The following is a 17984-nucleotide window of genomic DNA, read 5'->3' as shown; positions in this document are numbered from 1 at the left end:
GGTCCATCCCGTGGTCCGGTGAATGCATCCAATGAAAAAACGAATGACCGCACTTCCAAATGCTATGAGAGCTTTAATGCAATAAAATCATCCAACTGAGCCTCACCAGAAATATCATACTATACTTTATTTTTTGTCTCGCAGATGGGAGGAAATGTGATGAAAGGTCTTCCTCAGATGCTGAGTCTCCACAGAGTAATCTTGAAAGACCATGAGCTTGGCATTGTCATATCCCAGATCTCCCGAGGTTTGGGCCTCCCAGAACACCAAATCCTGGTCACAAAAGTTCAGTAATATAAAAATGAAAGTACGAGGGGAAGCCCCAGGAGGGCCCCTGGCAGGTGGGATATGATGGGCTCTCTCCATAGCAAACTGAGAAGAAAATTGAGCATTGAGCAGGAGCTGTTGTAATAGATTCTCCGTGAACTCCGTAGAGTTTTCTCCCTCTGCACCCTCAGGCAACCCCAGGATGCGCAGGTTATTACACCACTTGCCGTTTTCTGCATCCTCTGTGCGGGACTCTAGATGTTTCAACTTTACCTTCAGGGTACGTATGTCAGCAGTATGATCCCTCTGAACATCCTCAGTCACTGAGATCTGTTTCCCCGCCTCCTCCATTCAGCCCCTGAAGGCATCCCTATCCCTGCAGATAAAGCCCAGCTCTAGGTGGACATGATCCATCTTCTCAGTCATAGTAGACTGACAGCCAGTAAAAGCTTGCATCAAGGCCTGGAAGTCCGCTGAGCCAGCGGCAGCAGATGCCTCTCCCTCTGTCTGTGTAGCCATGCTACAAGATGTAATTGCAGAGGGAGCTCCCTTCAATTCTGGTTTCTTCCCAGAGCCAGAGGAGCAATGAACAGGACCAGAGCTGCAGCTCCTACGCATACCCAAAGGCTCCTGGTTGTTAAGGGGAAAGATAGAAGCACTCCAAAGTTCTTCTGCACTGATCCAACTGAAGTATTCCTGAACCAGTTAGCATAGCTACTCAACCACACGCCCGCTCCCCATGCCATCTTGGGCACCCCCTATCGCTTCTTCAAAGTGATGTCAGGCTCTAATGGTTTGTGCATCCTATCCGGATAAACTCGTAGGCTTCATGCACACTAGAAAGCTAAAAACTGCTTTAGAAACACCGAACAAAAGATGCTAATGTTTTAGCTTTTTTGTCGGCGTTTAGCAGTGTTTAGCCTAGTGTGTAAGCTACGTTTAGTAGCTGCAGTGTTAAGGCATGGGGTTTCCCTTAAAATGCATACCAGAGCCAAAGGGCCTGGTATGGATTAAGGGGGCCCCCCATGCAGTTTTTAGCACATTTTTGTTTCACCGGCAATGTTTTTTTTTTTTTTTACATTCAGCTGTTGTTGTCAGCCGGTGAGCCGCTGATGACTTATCCATTGTTAAGGATGCGGCAGCCAGCTTCTCAGTTTGCTCCTTAACCAGCTATTTACTGGTTGTTAAGGACGCTGGCAGCCCCGCTCCTTAATGCTGCAGGTACTAAACATAGTTTGCATACTAGGCTAAATGGATTGGGGAGGGGGGTGCTGTATTGCTGCCAATGTTTTTTTTTTTTTTTTCTTACATCCATTACATTCATCTATTGGTAAATACGCAGCGGCTGGCTTCCTGGCCTGCTCCCTAACAACTACTGTTTTTTAAGAACGCCAGTGGCCTCGGCTTTAGTAAAACCAAAAATTCTGCTAAATGCTGGACACCAGATTTTAGGAGAGTTTAGGAGCTGTTATCATTTTTTCTGCCAAAACCCTGCTGCTGCAGAACTTGCTGGCAGAGGGCTTTTATTCTGCCACTAAACTCTCTTGAAAACAAAATGCAGATTAAAGTCTATATGTGCATGAAAAAAACAGCAGCTGTAAAAATGCCCAGTGTGCATGAGGCCTAAGGCTCCATGCACATTGGCCTATTTTTAAAGCGGAGTTCCACCCAAAAGTGGAACTTCCGCTTTAGGGAGTCCTGACCCCCCGACATGCCACATTTGGCATGTCATTTTTTGGGGGGGGGAGCGGGTACCTAGTTTTGACAGGTACCCGCTCCCACTTCCGCTCGGAGCGCCGCGGCGCCCTGAGCGGAAGTTCTCCTCTCCCCCTCCCTCCCTGCAATCTTCTGGGACACGTCAGAGGTCCCAGAAGATTGCCGGCCAATCACGGCGCGCAGCGCGACTCGCGCATGCGCAGTGGGCACCCGGCTGTGAAGCCGCAAACTGTAACAGCCGGGTGCCCACAGCAGTGATGCCGGCGCCGTGGGAGAGGATCGAGGCTTCCGGCGGCCGCATCGCTGGACCGTTGGACAGGTGAGTAAATGGCTGGAACTCCGCTTTAAGCTTCTAGCAGCTTCTAGCAGGGGGTGACTTATCGAAATCTGGAAGCAGGGCATTGGTCGGGGCATGCTGGAGTGATGATGTCACAAGGGTCAGGGTCACCTGGTAATGTCACCAGGTTGCCCCCCCCCCTTTAGTTTATTTAGCGGCAGGAGCTGGTGGAGTTTTTCGATCCTTTATTGTGAGAACCTTTTTTTGCTTTGAGCATTTTTTTTCTGCCCCTAGAATCAAATAGCGCTATCCTTTCTGTCCATGCACACTGTTTTAGGCTAGAAGCTTTTTTTCAAGATTCAGCTGCTAGGAGCAGAAAAAATGCTTTTTTTTTTGCATTTTTGGGAGCGATGTGCCAGCAGAAAAAAAGCTGACAGCTCCTAGAAGCTCCTAGTCACTGTTCACCACTGCTAAGCACCGGTTTCTAGTGTTTTTTTTTTTTTTTTTTTTAGTTAGCGGCCCGACGGCGTCCTTAACAACCAACGTATGGCTGGTTGTTATGGAGTGGGCCGTTTCCCTGCTGACAGCTGAAAACAATTAGGAAAGAAGTCCTTTTGGATCTGGTACAGATTTTAAGGGAAACCCAACCCCAAAATGTTTTTAAAAATGACATGGGGTTCCCCTTCATATGCATACCAAACCCTTATCTGAGCATGCAGCCTGGCAGGCAAGGAAAGAGGGGGGGTTGAGTGAGTTTCCCCCTTCTGAATCATACCAGGCCACATGCCCTCAACGTGGAGGGATACTTTGGTGTAGTGGGTGCTCCCCCCAAAGCACCTTGTCCCCATGTCAATGAGGGCAAAGGTCTCTTCCTCACAACCCAGGACCAGTGGTTGTGTGGGTGGTGACCGGAATCTGTAAGTGGGGCATCGGCCGGGGCATGCTGAAGTGATGACTTCACAAGGGAAGGGGTCACCTGGTAATGTCAACAGGTTGCCTCACCCCTTCCTTTATTTAGCAACAGGAGTTGGCGGAGCTTTTGAATGGCGGGAGCCTTCATCAGTGTGGACTTTTTTCTGCCTCTAGAAGCAAATAGTGCTATCCTTTGTGTCCATGCACACATAATTTAGGCTAGAAGCCTTTTTCAAGCTTCAGCTGCTAGGAGCAGAAAAAAATGCTTTTTTTTTTTAATTTTTGGGAGCGATGTGCTAGCAGAAACAAAAGTTGACAGCTCCTAGAAGCTCTTAGTCAATGTTAACCACTTCTAAGCACTGGTTTCCAGTGTTTTTTCTTTTCTCTTAGCTAGCTGCCCACCGGCGTCATTAACAACCAATGTATAGCTGGTTGTTAAGGAGTGGGCCGACAAGGAATGGGCTGGTTCCCTGCTGACAGCTGAGTGTAAACAAAACACTTGGGAAAAAAATCCTTTCGGGTCTGGTAAAGATTTTAAGGGGAACCCTGTTTGAAATAGACTTATTTCAGGAAAGTTGTTTATTTTCTTAAAGTAAAGCAAATATACGAAACAGAACAAAACAGAAAAGTTTCACACATCAAAAGGAGAGAGAGATGTTCCGTGTCTTCAGAGAGTAGGATGTTCTTTTCTCATCTCTGCTTGATCTGTAGATATAGTTGTCTTTTATACTATATGTAAAGACGATGTCAGAAAAAAGTGTGTCCCAAGAAGGTAGTAATTATAAATATAAAAGTAACACCCACTCTTGCATATATGGTTTGAGTCTATAGTAAGCACATAACTCCACCCAACATAGAAACCCAGAATAGAAATACATACATAGCAAAATGGCTTCTCTGTCCTTGGAAAAGACATAATTGAAGTAACCTTCAAAAACTAACATATTACATTATAACATTCATATGCATTTCAGAGACTTGTATCATGTAAAATATTAATAAACTCTAAATCTCTAACAAACCCCACCCCAAAATTTCAAAAACTATGTGGGGTCCCCTCCATATCCATACCAAACCCTTATCTGAGCATACAGCTTGGCAGGCCAGGAAGGGGGGGGTAACAAGCGAGTGCCCCCTTCCTGAATCATACCAGGCCACATGCCCTCAACATGGAGGGATACTTTGGTGTAGGGAGTACATGTTGATGAGGACAAAGGCCTCTTCCCCACAACTCTGGCCCAGTGGTTGTTGGGTGTGGGGGGTAACTTATCGGAACCTGGAAGCGGGGCATCGGCTGGGGCATGCTGGAGTGATGTCGTTACAAGGGGCAGGGTCACCTGGTTATATCATCAGGTTGCCCCGCTCCTTATTTTATTTAGCGGTGGGAGGTGGTGGAGCTTTCGAATAGTGGGAGCCTTCATCAATGCGGACCTTTTTTTTTCGTCAGCCGGCGATCATTGTGAAGGGGGCTTCCATATTCCAATAAGTCACCCCCTGCACCCCCACAACCACTAAGCCAGGGGTTGCCGGGTAGAGGACCTTGTCCTTATCAATGTTGGGACAAGCTGCTTTGAGAGGACCCCCCTTCCCCAAATCATTCCCCCATGTTAAGGGCACCTGACCTGGTATGGTTCAGGAAGGGTGCTTACTCATCCTCCCCTTTCCTGGTCTTCCAGCTGCATGCTCACATAAGGGTTCGGTATGGACTTTGGGGAAACCCCATGCCATTTTTTAACATTTTGGCATTGAGTTCCCCTTAAAATCTATACCCGAAGGGCATGGTATGGACCCCCACACTGTTTTTCTAAAATTTATATTGCCAGCAATGGTTTGGTTTATATTTAGCTGTGAGCTAATGAGTCATCCATTGTTAAGGACGCAGCAGCCGGCTTGCAGGCCGCTCCTTAACAACCAGCTATTCACTGGTTGTTAAGGATCTTGGTGGCTGCCCACTCATTAACAAAAACAATAACACTCCTAAACACTTTTAAAAAACACTCCTCAAAACTGCAAAATAATGTATTTTTATGATAAAGAGGGGTGACCAGCGCTACGGGTTTCAAAATATGAAAAAAAGGGGGGTGGAAAAACGCAAAACAAATAAATAAAATAATAAGGTGTAAGCTGCCCCAATCAAAACCTTAGATGAAGGTGAAAGTGATAAATAAAAATGTGACGATTGGTGTTGGCGCTACCTTTATAAATACCCCAAATAACGTGAGTGGGGATAAAAGGGTGTAAAAACCCACAAATGGTGAAATGTGCCAAATGGTGTTTATAAAATGATAGTCAGAAATGCAAGTCTGGGTGTTTATTACAAATCAAATTTAAACAGTGCTATAAACAGATATCGTGAGTGTAATAAACCCACTACCATGCATTGGGTGAAAAGAACTTGGTGATTGGTAAATAAAACGTGCCACACAAAGTGTGATGATAAACTGAAAAAAACTTTGATGTGTAAAATCCGTAGTGGCCACTAGGTGGCGTTTTTTGGGAATACAACCTGTATGATGATGAGGGGTTCCCCTTCGAAAAATGATGCAATCAATAGCCGCTGGCGGGAGGCCTAGATGCTCATAGAAGAAGAAACCCCATGGTGAATAGTCAAATCATACATAGCATAAAGCAAGGCGTAGATAACTCACTCTTAAGATGATCGAGATCAGAGTACAGTGTGCGCTGGGATGCTTCCGCGTTCCACGGCCGACAACCGGAAGTGACGTATGACGTCAGAGACTCCGCCCTACGCGTTTCGTCACAATGACGTCAACTGGAGCTGCTTCTTCTATGAGCATCTAGGCCTCCCGCCAGCGGCTATTGATTGCATCATTTTTCAAAGGGGAACCCCTCATCATCATACAGGTTGTATTCCCAAAAAACGCCACCTAGTGGCCACTACGGATTTTACACATCAAAGTTTTTTTCAGTTTATCATCACACTTTGTGTGGCACGTTTTATTTACCAATCACCAAGTTCTTTTCACCCAATGCATGGTAGTGGGTTTATTACACTCACGATATCTGTTTATAGCACTGTTTAAATTTGATTTGTAATAAACACCCAGACTTGCATTTCTGACTATCATTTTATAAACACCATTTGGCACATTTCACCATTTGTGGGTTTTTACACCCTTTTATCCCCACTCACGTTATTCGGGGTATTTATAAAGGTAGCGCCAACACCAATCGTCACATTTTTATTTAATGTATTTTTATGCCTTTTGTGTCAAGGTGTAATTAAAACCTTTATGACCAGACCAAATTTTAATTCTGACCTGCAGAAGTTTAATGAACAATAACTTTTCCCCCAAATTGACCACTCAGACTGGTTTCCCATCAAATGTTCAGGTCCACCCACAACACATTGCAACCACCTCAAGATATCAGAGCAATCTCTAGAAAGTACTATAGTTTCAGAGAAAGGGATTTTAATTAACACAGTTGTTGTCACACTCACTTTTGTTGCCAGTGGTTTAGACATTAACCACCTCAATACTGGGCACTTAAACCCCCTTCCTTCCCAGACCAATTTTCAGCTTTTAGCGCTGTTGCATTTTGAATGACAAGTGCGCGGTCATGCAACACTGTACCTAAACCAAATTTATGTCATTTTTTCCCCACAAATAGAGCTTTCTTTTAGTGGTATTTGATCACCGCCAGGTTTTTTATTTTTTGGTGCACAAATAAAAAAATACCGAAAAGTTTGAAAAAAAAAAAAAGTTTTTTTGTTTAGGTTATAAAATTTTGTATATAGATACGTTTTTTTCCTGCACTGATGAGCACTGATGACGCCGCACTGACAGGCACTGATGAGGAGACACTGATGGGGTGGCACTGATGGGGTGGCACTGATATGCAGCACTGATGGGCACTGATAGGTAGCACTGATATGCAGCACTGATGGGCACTGATATGTGGCACTGATAGATAGCACTGATATGCAGCATTGGTGGGCACTGATAGGCAGCGCTGATGGGCACTGATAGGCAGCACTGATGGGGACTGATCGGCGGCACTGATGGGCACTGATGGGCGGCACTGATGGGCACTGATAGGTGGCACTGATTGGCGGCACTGATCGGCACTGATGGGGCACTGATGGGCACTGATAGGCAGCACTGGTGGGCAATAATGGGCACTGGTGGGCGGCACTGATAGATGGCAATAACGGGCACTGGTGGGCAGCACTGATAGATGGCATTGGTGGGCAGCACTGATAGGGGGGCACCACTGGCAGGCTCTCTGAGCCCTGTTTGCCATCCCTGGTGGCCATGGTGGGCATCCCTGATGGTCATGGGTGGGCATCCCTGGTGGCTCTAGTGGCACCCCCTCTCCCCAGGGCTGCACTGGTAATCAATCATCTGATTACCAGCACAGACCCCCCCTGTGATCAGTGAGTAATTAGAAATACTCACTGATCACCCCGGCTGCAGAATCGATCCTCTCCTCTTCTCCTCACTGACAGGATCTCTCAGGAGGAGAAGAGATCGCAGCCGTTACAACGGCTGTATTGACATTACATGATGGCTGTGATTGGACACAGCCTTCATGTGATCAGGAGGGCCAATCACAGGGCCCTCCTGACGAGTCTTGTTGCTCTGTGTCCTAGGGACACAGGCACATCGAGATCGCGCCGCTGCGCGTGCCTGCGGCGGCGAGATCTCTCTCCTTCTGAAGGACGTTCCGGAACGTCCGATCAGAAGGACGAGACTCCCACCCGGCCGTATATATACAATGGCCCGGGTGGGAGGTGGTTAATGGCTGTGTGTTGAGTTATTTTGAGGGGACAGCAAATTTACACTGTTATACAATCTGTACACTCGCTACTTTACTTTGTAGCAAAGTGTCCTTTCTTCAGTGTTGTCACATGAAAAGATCTAATAAAATATTCACAAAAATGTGAGGGCTGTACTCGCTTTTGTGAGATACTGTAAGTATGCATATTTCATACCTGGCTGATACCTGACGAAGTGGAGAATAAATATAGCATATGCTGCGATTCAGAGACTGGGTTGCATTCTGAGAACCAGGGAACGTTTTGCATTCTTTCAGTGCAAAGCATTCTCTGACTGGATGTGGTGGAGAGGTGGGGCAGTGGCATTACAATCTCCACCTTGTCCATTTGGAGAATGTCTTGTACTCACTGTTCTCTGAATCGAGTCCATGCCAAGCAGGTGACCCGCTGTGGCTACTATGGAGTAGGGAAACTGCTCAGCACCGGACCTGGAAGACAACATAATATAAAACCTTGGAATGTTGCAAGGAAGTAATTGCTGAATTCTATGGAAGCATTAGAATGTCCGTTCCACTTTAACTCAGTAATGTGCAATACCATTTGACATGCTATTATACCCTGCATCGTTTTTTTAGAAAGAAACTTTGTAACTAGGTTTTCTTTGGACTATCAATGGCTCAGCCTTGTGATGACTGTCTGGATTTCATGTAACCATATTTTCTGTACTTCCTTGCTGTCTTTTCTGAATAAAAAAAAAATATATTAAATATATACTTAAAACGGAGCTCCACCCAAAAGGGGAAGTTCTGCTTTAAGGCCTCCTCCCCCTTCCTCTTCACTAAATAACATTTCTTTTTTTGGGGGGAGGGGAGTGGATACCTGGCAGCTAGGCGATCTGAGCAGAAGTTTTCCTCTCTCCCTCCCTCCCTGCAGTGCAGCTCATGCATGCGCAGTGGGCGCCCACACGCCTCTGAAGCCACAAGCTGTCGCAGCCAGTGCTTATAGTTGAGAAGCCAGTGCTTCAGGTCAGCACATTGCTGGATCCTGGGACAGGTGAGGGTCTTTATATTAAAAGTCAGCAGCTTCAGTTTTTGTAGCTGCTGAATTTTACTAAACATATGTAATTGGAGCTCCTCTTTACATTCGAAGTGTGAGAGTGCTCACACTCTCTCTCCCCCCCTGTTGCTGCTCTCCTCTCCTCTTTTGCCACAATTATTTTGCCATCACTGAATTTAACTGACAGCAGCAGGAGACAATGCTGCCTGTCAGTTCCTGTGTGAGGAAGGAGCAGGGCTGCTGATAAAGCAGTACAACTGGTCCTGTTGTACTGGGCCCAGGCCTCATCAGCTAAATGGGGGGCCCAGGGCAACTTTATTGTTCATTTCTGCCTAAATGAATAAATGGATTTTATTACATCGCATCCACGCTCCTACTTGCTTACCAGGGCTTAAATTACATTTCTCAGGGCTCCATCAGGCCAACAGAGGGGTCCAGGAGGTAGGGGAAGGACTTTTTTTTTATTTTCAAGTTGTAGACAGATAAAGTCAGGACCGTTGTTTCACTGCACCGTGGAAGGGGGGGGGGTGTAGGGTTGGGTGTTCCCATCAGGAAGACTTTACACGACCTCATGATTTCTAACAGCAGCCCTGGGAAGGAGAAATGAGAGGAGATTGCAGCCAGGCACATTGCTGGATAGATTCAGGAGTGTTTTATCTTTAGAACCACTTTCAGTAATGACAATGATTGCTGAATAAACAAGCCCACTGAAGAAGTAAGAAAAAAAAAAATGATCATGTCCATAACAGATGTGAGAGCTGAACTGGCTGATTTAAATGTATACTCTAATATTAAAGTTTCAGTCAGGACAGGAAGGATTCCTGGATGTGTCTATTATGCATGTGTATTCTTGCAACTTTAAACTTTTTTTTTTTGTTTAATAAAAAGAGTACTTCTATAAGCTCCAAATATTATTCTCTCTTCCAGGCCTCGACAGAATACTAGCTTCGATGGTTTGAGAGTAGTCCAGAAATTCTATTAGGATTGCATTTGCCATTATCTGAGTGCCATTAGCTAGTAATACCTCTGGGTAATTCCCATACAGATATTAATCAGACTCAAATGTTGGATCTCCAACTTTCATTTTGCAGTCCAGATTTCAAAGCGATTGGTGGCTGCTGCTTTGTGCTCAAATCTTAGTAAATTGAAATTCAAGCTAGAGTCTTTTTTCATTTTTCTGTAGCCGGGAATGCTCAGTTTAACAACCTTTTTTCAGTGTGTAGGTTGTAAAGATATGTACATGAGAACCACCATATTGCCTATTACATATAAGAAAATTAGTACAGCAATAACTATCAAATTAGCAAAAATGTCCACATGTTCCTGCTCTGGACAATTTATATTGGCGTGGTGACAGACATGAACTCCATGCCCCCGATGACATCAACTCTGATGAAACGCATAGGAAGGAGTCCATGTCTGTGAAGTTACCACACAAAAAAATGTGGGGGATTTCTGAGCTAAACAATGCATGAAATAAAGTGATACAAAGTGAAAAGCTGCTGACACTAGATCAACAGACAGTGATCCAATAAACCTAAAATACAAAAATAGTGTAGCGCTAATCAATACATACTGTATATAAAACATCATTGTGGATGACCACCAATAATAAATAAAAAGTCCAAAATATGAGGTGAAGAAGGTGTGCATAGGCAAGTCCCAAAAGCAGGTGAATTCGGGGATTCAAAGACACAAAGATAGTCCAAATAATAAAAAGTGTAAACTCTTCTTATGACACCACGGGAAGGTGCAAGTAGGGGACACCACAAAGTGCAGGTAATGGGAGGCAGATTACCAAGACACCGTGGTATACAGTAGATAACGGGTATATGTAAAATATATATAATGGAAGAACATAGCGTAATACTGTATTGTACTATATAGAAATTTATTAGAAAACTACTCACAATTAGGGATGATCGAACTTTTGAAAAGTTTGGTTCGGATTCCAGAACCCCATTGAAATCAATGGGACCCGAACTTCTGTAATCAAAAAACACCATTTTGAAGCCCTAAAACCCAATAAATGCCCCTAAAAAGTGCCTAGGGTTCTGGGTCATGCCCCAGGGACTATTATTCACACCAAAAAAAGTTCTTAAAAATTGTCGTTTTTGATAGAGAGCCAATTATTGAAAAAATTTGATTTCTTTGGATTTAGTGTCTAGGGGGTCTAAAACATGTACCTGTAAAGTTTCAGCTCTGTAGCATGTCCCGAACCAGAAAAAAAGATAATTTTTCTTATAATTTTCAGTAGCGAAGGGATGGGGTTCCGCTCCTCTCACACCTGGGCGTTTTTGTTGCAGGCGTTTATTGGGCATTTTTTGGGCGTCTTTGGAGGCAGGCATGACATCTGAACTTCTGTATAGGGGTATATATACATACACACACATATATATACACATATACACATACACACATATAGGTGTGAAAGGAGCGGAACCCCATCCCTGCACTACTGAAATTATTTCATTAGCATTGGTATCCACACAGAATCCGGACCATCCACATCGCATCCATCATCAGTTGTAGTCTCCATATAAACAAGATGGAAAGATATGATCACATGATCCCCTGATGATGTCAGCATGGCCTGACGAAACGTGTGTCGGGAGCGTGAGACTGTAGACTTCCGGGTTGGCGGAATGCAAGCATGGAGCGTCGTTCATCACTCCAACAACCGAGAATTGTGATTATATTCAAGGTGGAATATCTCATGAATTGTAGTAAGTGCAACATGTACTAATAAAATGTTCTATTTTGCTGACATACTGCACCATAAGAGCTTTTTTGTTATCCCTCATATGTCCTGAAATTTGGAGTTCCATATTTACCTGATCATACATCCTTGCTGTTGAGAGAATGTGATGTGGATGGCCCGGATTCTGTGTGGATACCAATACTTTTTGTGACCCCCTATAATCAAGGGGTCATATCCTTCTGGTAAGGAGTATTTATTAAGAGCACTGGGTGAAGGTGTGGAGGTGAAGGTTTTAGATCCCACTTCTATCAAGTCTGTGCTTTTATCAACTGCTGCGGTTAACCATTTAACTACCTCTGATGTTTGTAAAGCACCAAGGACTCTATTTATTTATTTATTTATCTATTTACACTAGTGCACTTTTCTTGTGAATAATATTTGCTGAGCGCAATATATCTATTTCAATTTCACATTGTCAGCCTTGAGACCATCCCCTTGAGGCTAAGTAGAGGGAATCGATCTGGTCTTCTGTGTACTGCTCACGTTTATCTAGACTCTTATAATTTGGAGTCTAGATTTTTGGTAAGGAAGCATTTTTTATATGATTCACGTGGTGGTGCACGTGGGTGAGGTTCCTATTGATTATCTGCTCACCTATATTGGACACTTAACAAGAGATTTCATCCACAATCACAGTTCCTTTTGTTTGGAGAATAACAGGAGCTGTTTCTATATATGGACACTTTTCTTTATCATTTGCATTATTTTGATTGTTTAGCGTGGTAACATATAATATTTATTTGTTTTTACCACAAATATTCACTTTTGATCTGGTTTGTGTTTTATTTCTACTGTTATGTTGAGCCTTGAAATAAAGGACATCTACGCCAATCAGGTTTGCATTCGTCTCTATATGTTTACTTCAGAGTATACACCATATAGCGGACCACATATCCTCCAACAGACATGTGACCCAGATTACATTTGTTACAGAGTTTTTATAGTAAAACCAGTACATAAACGGGTACAAGCCCAAGTTACAGATTACACAAGGTTTCACAATATTTCACAATACAGTCTTTGCTGATCATAATACATTCCTTGCGGTCTATCCTAATTACACATACGGTCATCTTGACCCTACAATGGCGTCGAGTGAAAGGTTAGTCTGTGTAAGATCCTGGCACCTGCGGTACCCTTCCAGCCTATTATTTGTACATTACGTTCCACCATATAGATAGGTGGAACGCATCTAGTACCTGTCCCTTTAAATTCCATGACCTCATCAGTGAGTGCCGCTCTGAGCGGCTATTTCAACCGCCGGCATTCACTCACATGTGTTCGTGCAAACCGCTTGCTACAGCATTACCTAACGCTGCCAAATCCTCCAGCTATTCCCTAATACCTGGATTGACCGAAGACTTGCTACAACATCTTGTATCTCGCTACAAGATCATTACCTCACCGCCGGAACCCCCTCCTTACAAACCTACCAGTGATAAGTACCCCACAGGGGAATACCTTCCTAATATACTTTCACTACTACTCTGCTTACTAAAGACTATTGCTACTCTAAGAACTATACTGTTACATCTAACATCTGCACCGCTACTTAGATTGCAAGCTCTTGAGCATATTACCACCTTGTCACTGCACTAGCCTAGCATCTCCTGTACACTTCATCTGCTCTTCACTACCACCTGTTACCTGTAATTGATTGCTATCCTAAGTGCTTACTATCACCATCTGTTACCTATTACCATTGCTATCACTATCCACGCCTGTCCCCTCAGTATCACCTCTATACTTTCACATATAAACATATCACTCCAGGAACATCTTTAATGAGTGTCTGTGTTTGTGTATGTGCTTGCTGAGACAGGCTGATGCACAATGATGAGTCTTGAGAGTTGGATATGGTAGTTCAACACATCTCTACATGACTACTGAGTGTAACTTCCGCAGCTGCAAATCCACACCACACAAATAAACACCGGAGCGTTACAGATTGCACGAACCAGAAAAATGGATTCAGCGGAAATAGCTACACATGTGATACAACTATCACAAAAGGTAGATTCATTAATTCTTTCACTTACTGAAGTGAAAAATGAAAACCAGACCTTGAGACAGCAGATAGCCCGTGTTTCACAGCTCACTGCTGCCCAACCCCGTGAGCCCAAAATAAACCCCACACAAGTGTTTACGGGTGATCGGAAAAAATTCCGTGAATTTAAAAACGCATGTCAATTGCTTTTTAATCTAAAACCTCGTACTTACACTACAGACCAATTAAAAGTCTGCACCACTATATCATATATGTCAGGTTATCCACGGGCTTGGGCAGACTCTCTTATTGAGAAAAATTACCCTCTTCTCAACTCCTATCCTACGTTTTTAGCAGAGCTCTCTAGCCTATATGAAGACTCTAATAGGCAGAGTACTGCTGACAGCCAATTGAGGGCTTTAAAACAAGGAAGGAGACCTGTTGAAGATTTCATAGCAGAGTTCAAGAGATGGACCCTTGATTCAGGGTGGAATGATGCATCTCTGCGAACCCAGGTCAGGCTTGGGTTATCTGAAGCCATAAAAGACGAGCTCGCCCAAGCGGATTTACCTGGCACCTTGGATGCCTTGATACAACTTAGTATCAAAATAGACAGACGATTGCGAGAGAGGAAGGCTGAGAAAATGGGAATCCCATTACCCAACCCTCCTCGGGAGTCGTCCTTCGATCCTACTCCTATGGAGGTAGGAACCATCCGCCCACCAATATCGTCTACTGAAAAGGCCAGGAGAAGAACAGAAAATCTCTGTATGTACTGCGCATCCGCCGAACATTTGATAAGCGTTTGTCCCCTTGTCCACAAGAAAAAGGGTGAGTGTTCACAGGTCTTGCTGGGGGGATTAATGACTTCTTTTACTAATCCCTATCTCTTTATTCGTTTGATCCTACAGTGGGACCAAATTAGGATCACCACCAAGGCCATGATCGACACAGGATCTTGTGGGAACTACATTGACACTAGTTTTGTTGCTTTAAATAAAATACCTATTATTTCAAAACCCAAACCTGTCTCTGTTAGTTTGATTAACGGTATTCCGTTATCTTCTGGTCCAATTACCACTCAGACACAAGCACTCCTTGCTACTGCTAACGAGTCTCATGTTGAGACCACCACGTTTGATGTGTTACCCTCACCACATTTTCCCATTATTTTGGGACTTCCCTGGTTACATATACATCAACCAACTATTGATTGGAAGACACGGTCCCTAACCTTCCCTTCTCACTATTGCGAGACCACGTGTAACCTCCAATCTCAAAAGAAAATCCTGTCCATGGTGTCAGAGGAAATTACACCACCACCATGCTATCAGGATTTATCAGAAGTCTTCCTTGAGAAAAATGCTCAAGTGTTGCCTCCCCATAGGGACTACGATTGTTCTATTGACCTACTCCCTAATAGTAAGCTACCTTTCGGTCATGTTTATCCTCTTTCTCAGGATGAACTTTCTCATCTCAAGGAATACTTGGATGAGAACTTAGCGAAAGGGTTCATTAGACCCTCTACTTCCTCTACAGCTGCAGGACTTTTCTTTGTCCGCAATAAGGATTTAAGCCTTCGGCCTATTATTGACTATAGGCAATTAAATATTATTACGATAAAGGATCGCTATCCCTTACCTCTCATCCCGGAACTGATTGAACAAGTGCGTGGAGCCACTTACTTCTCAAAGTTAGACCTTAAAGGGGCTTACAATCTCATCCGCATCCGTAGTGGGGATGAGTGGAAGACGGCATTCAGAACTAGATACGGACTATTCGAATATCTAGTGATGCCGTTTGGGTTGTGTAATGCTCCCGCAGCATTTCAGCGGTTCATAAACGACATCTTCCGAGATCTACTCGATGTCTGTGTCGTAGTATATCTGGACGATATACTCATTTACTCTGAATCCTTGTCTGAACATAAAAGACATGTAAGACTTGTGTTGTCCAGATTGCTCGCACACAACTTGTACGTAAAACTGAAGAAATGCCTATTCCATAAGGAAGAGGTGTTATTCTTAGGATACATCATATCCAAGAACAGCATCAAGATGGATATGAGCAAGATATCCTGTATTCTGGATTGGCCTGTACCAACAACTCGTAAGGCCTTACAACGATTTCTTGGATTCTCAAACTTCTATAGGAAGTTCATCAAGAACTTCTCGTCTATTGTGAGACCACTCACACAACTTACAAGTGTTAAGCAAACATTTAAATGGTCTGAAGAAGCAAATAAAGCGTTCAGCTTGTTGAAATCAAGCTTCATTACTAGTGTTGAGCGAACACGGACTGTATTATTCGTGTTCGTACCGAATAATTGGATTTTTTTTACCCGAACACGGACACGGACACTTTACTGTATGTTCGGGTAAAAATCCGTGTTCGGTCGTTTTATTTCCGGGTTTTGCATGCTTTGGCGCTCTTTTCATGGCGGGCTTTCAACAGCCAATCAACAATCGTTTAACTGGTGTGCCTTAAGCCATCCCAGCCATGCCTGCAAATGTCTTAGTAGCTGTGATTGGCCGTCTGAAGCATGTGACCAAGTCTTTATAAGTTCGAGGCAGCCGCCGCAGCAGCGTCATTCTGCTGCTTAGCTAAGGGACAGAGCACACATCAATGTGCTGGCTGCTGATTAGGGAAAGATAGGCAGGAAAAAACCATTTGTGTCCGGATAGAATTGAGGGACAGGTCGGAGTGTTTAGGCAGGGCGAGTTGTAGGCATTTTAGGGATAGAGTCTGCTGAATTATAGGGTCAGTGTCTTCTACAAACTACAATCGATATTGCTGTGTGGGGGGTGGGGTGAATCTGCACTCAATCCTGATCTACGATCTCTTCTCAATCCTGTTAGGGACAGAGTCTGCTGAATTTTAGGGAAACTGTGTTCTACAAACTACAATCGATATTGCTGTGTGGTGTGGGATTGGAGATAGGCAGGTGTCAGTGATCCACATCCATTTTTCTGTGTGTGAGCTGCAGTGAACACAATCTTTTTGGGCTGCAGTGAACACAATCTTTTTGGGCTGCAGTGAACACAATCTTTTTGGGCTGCAGTGAACACAATCTTTTTGGGCTGCAGTGAACACAATCTTTTTGGGGTGCAGTGAACAAAATCTTTTTGGGGTGCAGTGAACACAATCCTTTTTGGTGTGCAGTGAACACAATCTTTGTGGGGTGCAGTGAACAAAATCCTTTGTGGGGTGCAGTGAACACAATCTTTTTGGGGTGCAGTGAACAAAATCCTTTTTGGGGTGCAGTGAACAACATCCTTTTTGGGGTGCAGTGAACACAATCTTTTTGGGGTGCAGTGAACAAAATCCTTTGTGGGGTGCAGTGAACACAATATTTTTGGGGTGCAGTGAACACAATCTTTTTGGGGTGGAGTGAACAACATCCTTTTTGGGGTGCAGTGAACAAAATCCTTTTTGGGGTGCAGTGAACAAAATCATTTTTGGGGTGCAGTGAACACAATCTTTTTGGGGTGCAGTGAACACAATCTTTGTGGGGTGCAGTGAACACAATCTTTTTGGGGTGGAGTGAACAACATCCTTTTTGGGGTGCAGTGAACAACATCCTTTTTGGGGTGCAGTGAACACAATCTTTTTGGGGTGCAGTGAACACAATCTTTGTGGGGTACAGTGAACAGAATCTTTGTGGGGTGCAGTGAACACAATCTTTGGGGGGTACAGTGAACACAATCTTTTTGGGGTGCAGTGAACACAATCTTTGTGGGGTGCAGTGAACACAATCTTTTTGGGGTGGAGTGAACAAAATCATTTTTGGGGTGCAGTGAACAACATCCTTTTTGGGGTGCAGTGATCAAAATCCTTTTTGGGGTGCAGTGAACACAATCTTTTTGGGGTGCAGTGAACAAAATCCTTTGTGGGGTGCAGTGAACAGAATCTTTGTGGGGTGCAGTGAACACAATCTTTGGGGGGGGTACAGTGAACACAATCTTTTTGGGGTGCAGTGAACACAATCTTTGTGGGGTACAGTGAACAGAATCTTTGTGGGGTGCAGTGAACACAATCTTTGGGGGGTACAGTGAACACAATCTTTTTGGGGTGCAGTGAACACAATCTTTGGGGGGTACAGTGAACACAATCTTTTTGGGGTGCAGTGAACACAATCTTTGTGGGGTGCAGTGAACACAATCTTTGGGGGGGTACAGTGAACACAATCTTTTTGGGGTGCAGTGAACAACATCCTTTTAGGGTGCAGTGAACACAATCTTTGTGGGGTGCAGTGAACAACATCCTT

Source organism: Pelophylax lessonae (genome assembly GCF_965119305.1).
Source record: "Pelophylax lessonae genome assembly, chromosome: 6".
Classification (NCBI taxonomy): domain Eukaryota; kingdom Metazoa; phylum Chordata; class Amphibia; order Anura; family Ranidae; genus Pelophylax; species Pelophylax lessonae.
The sequence above is the reverse complement of the archived record's forward strand: the minus strand, read 5'-3'. Positions refer to the sequence as shown.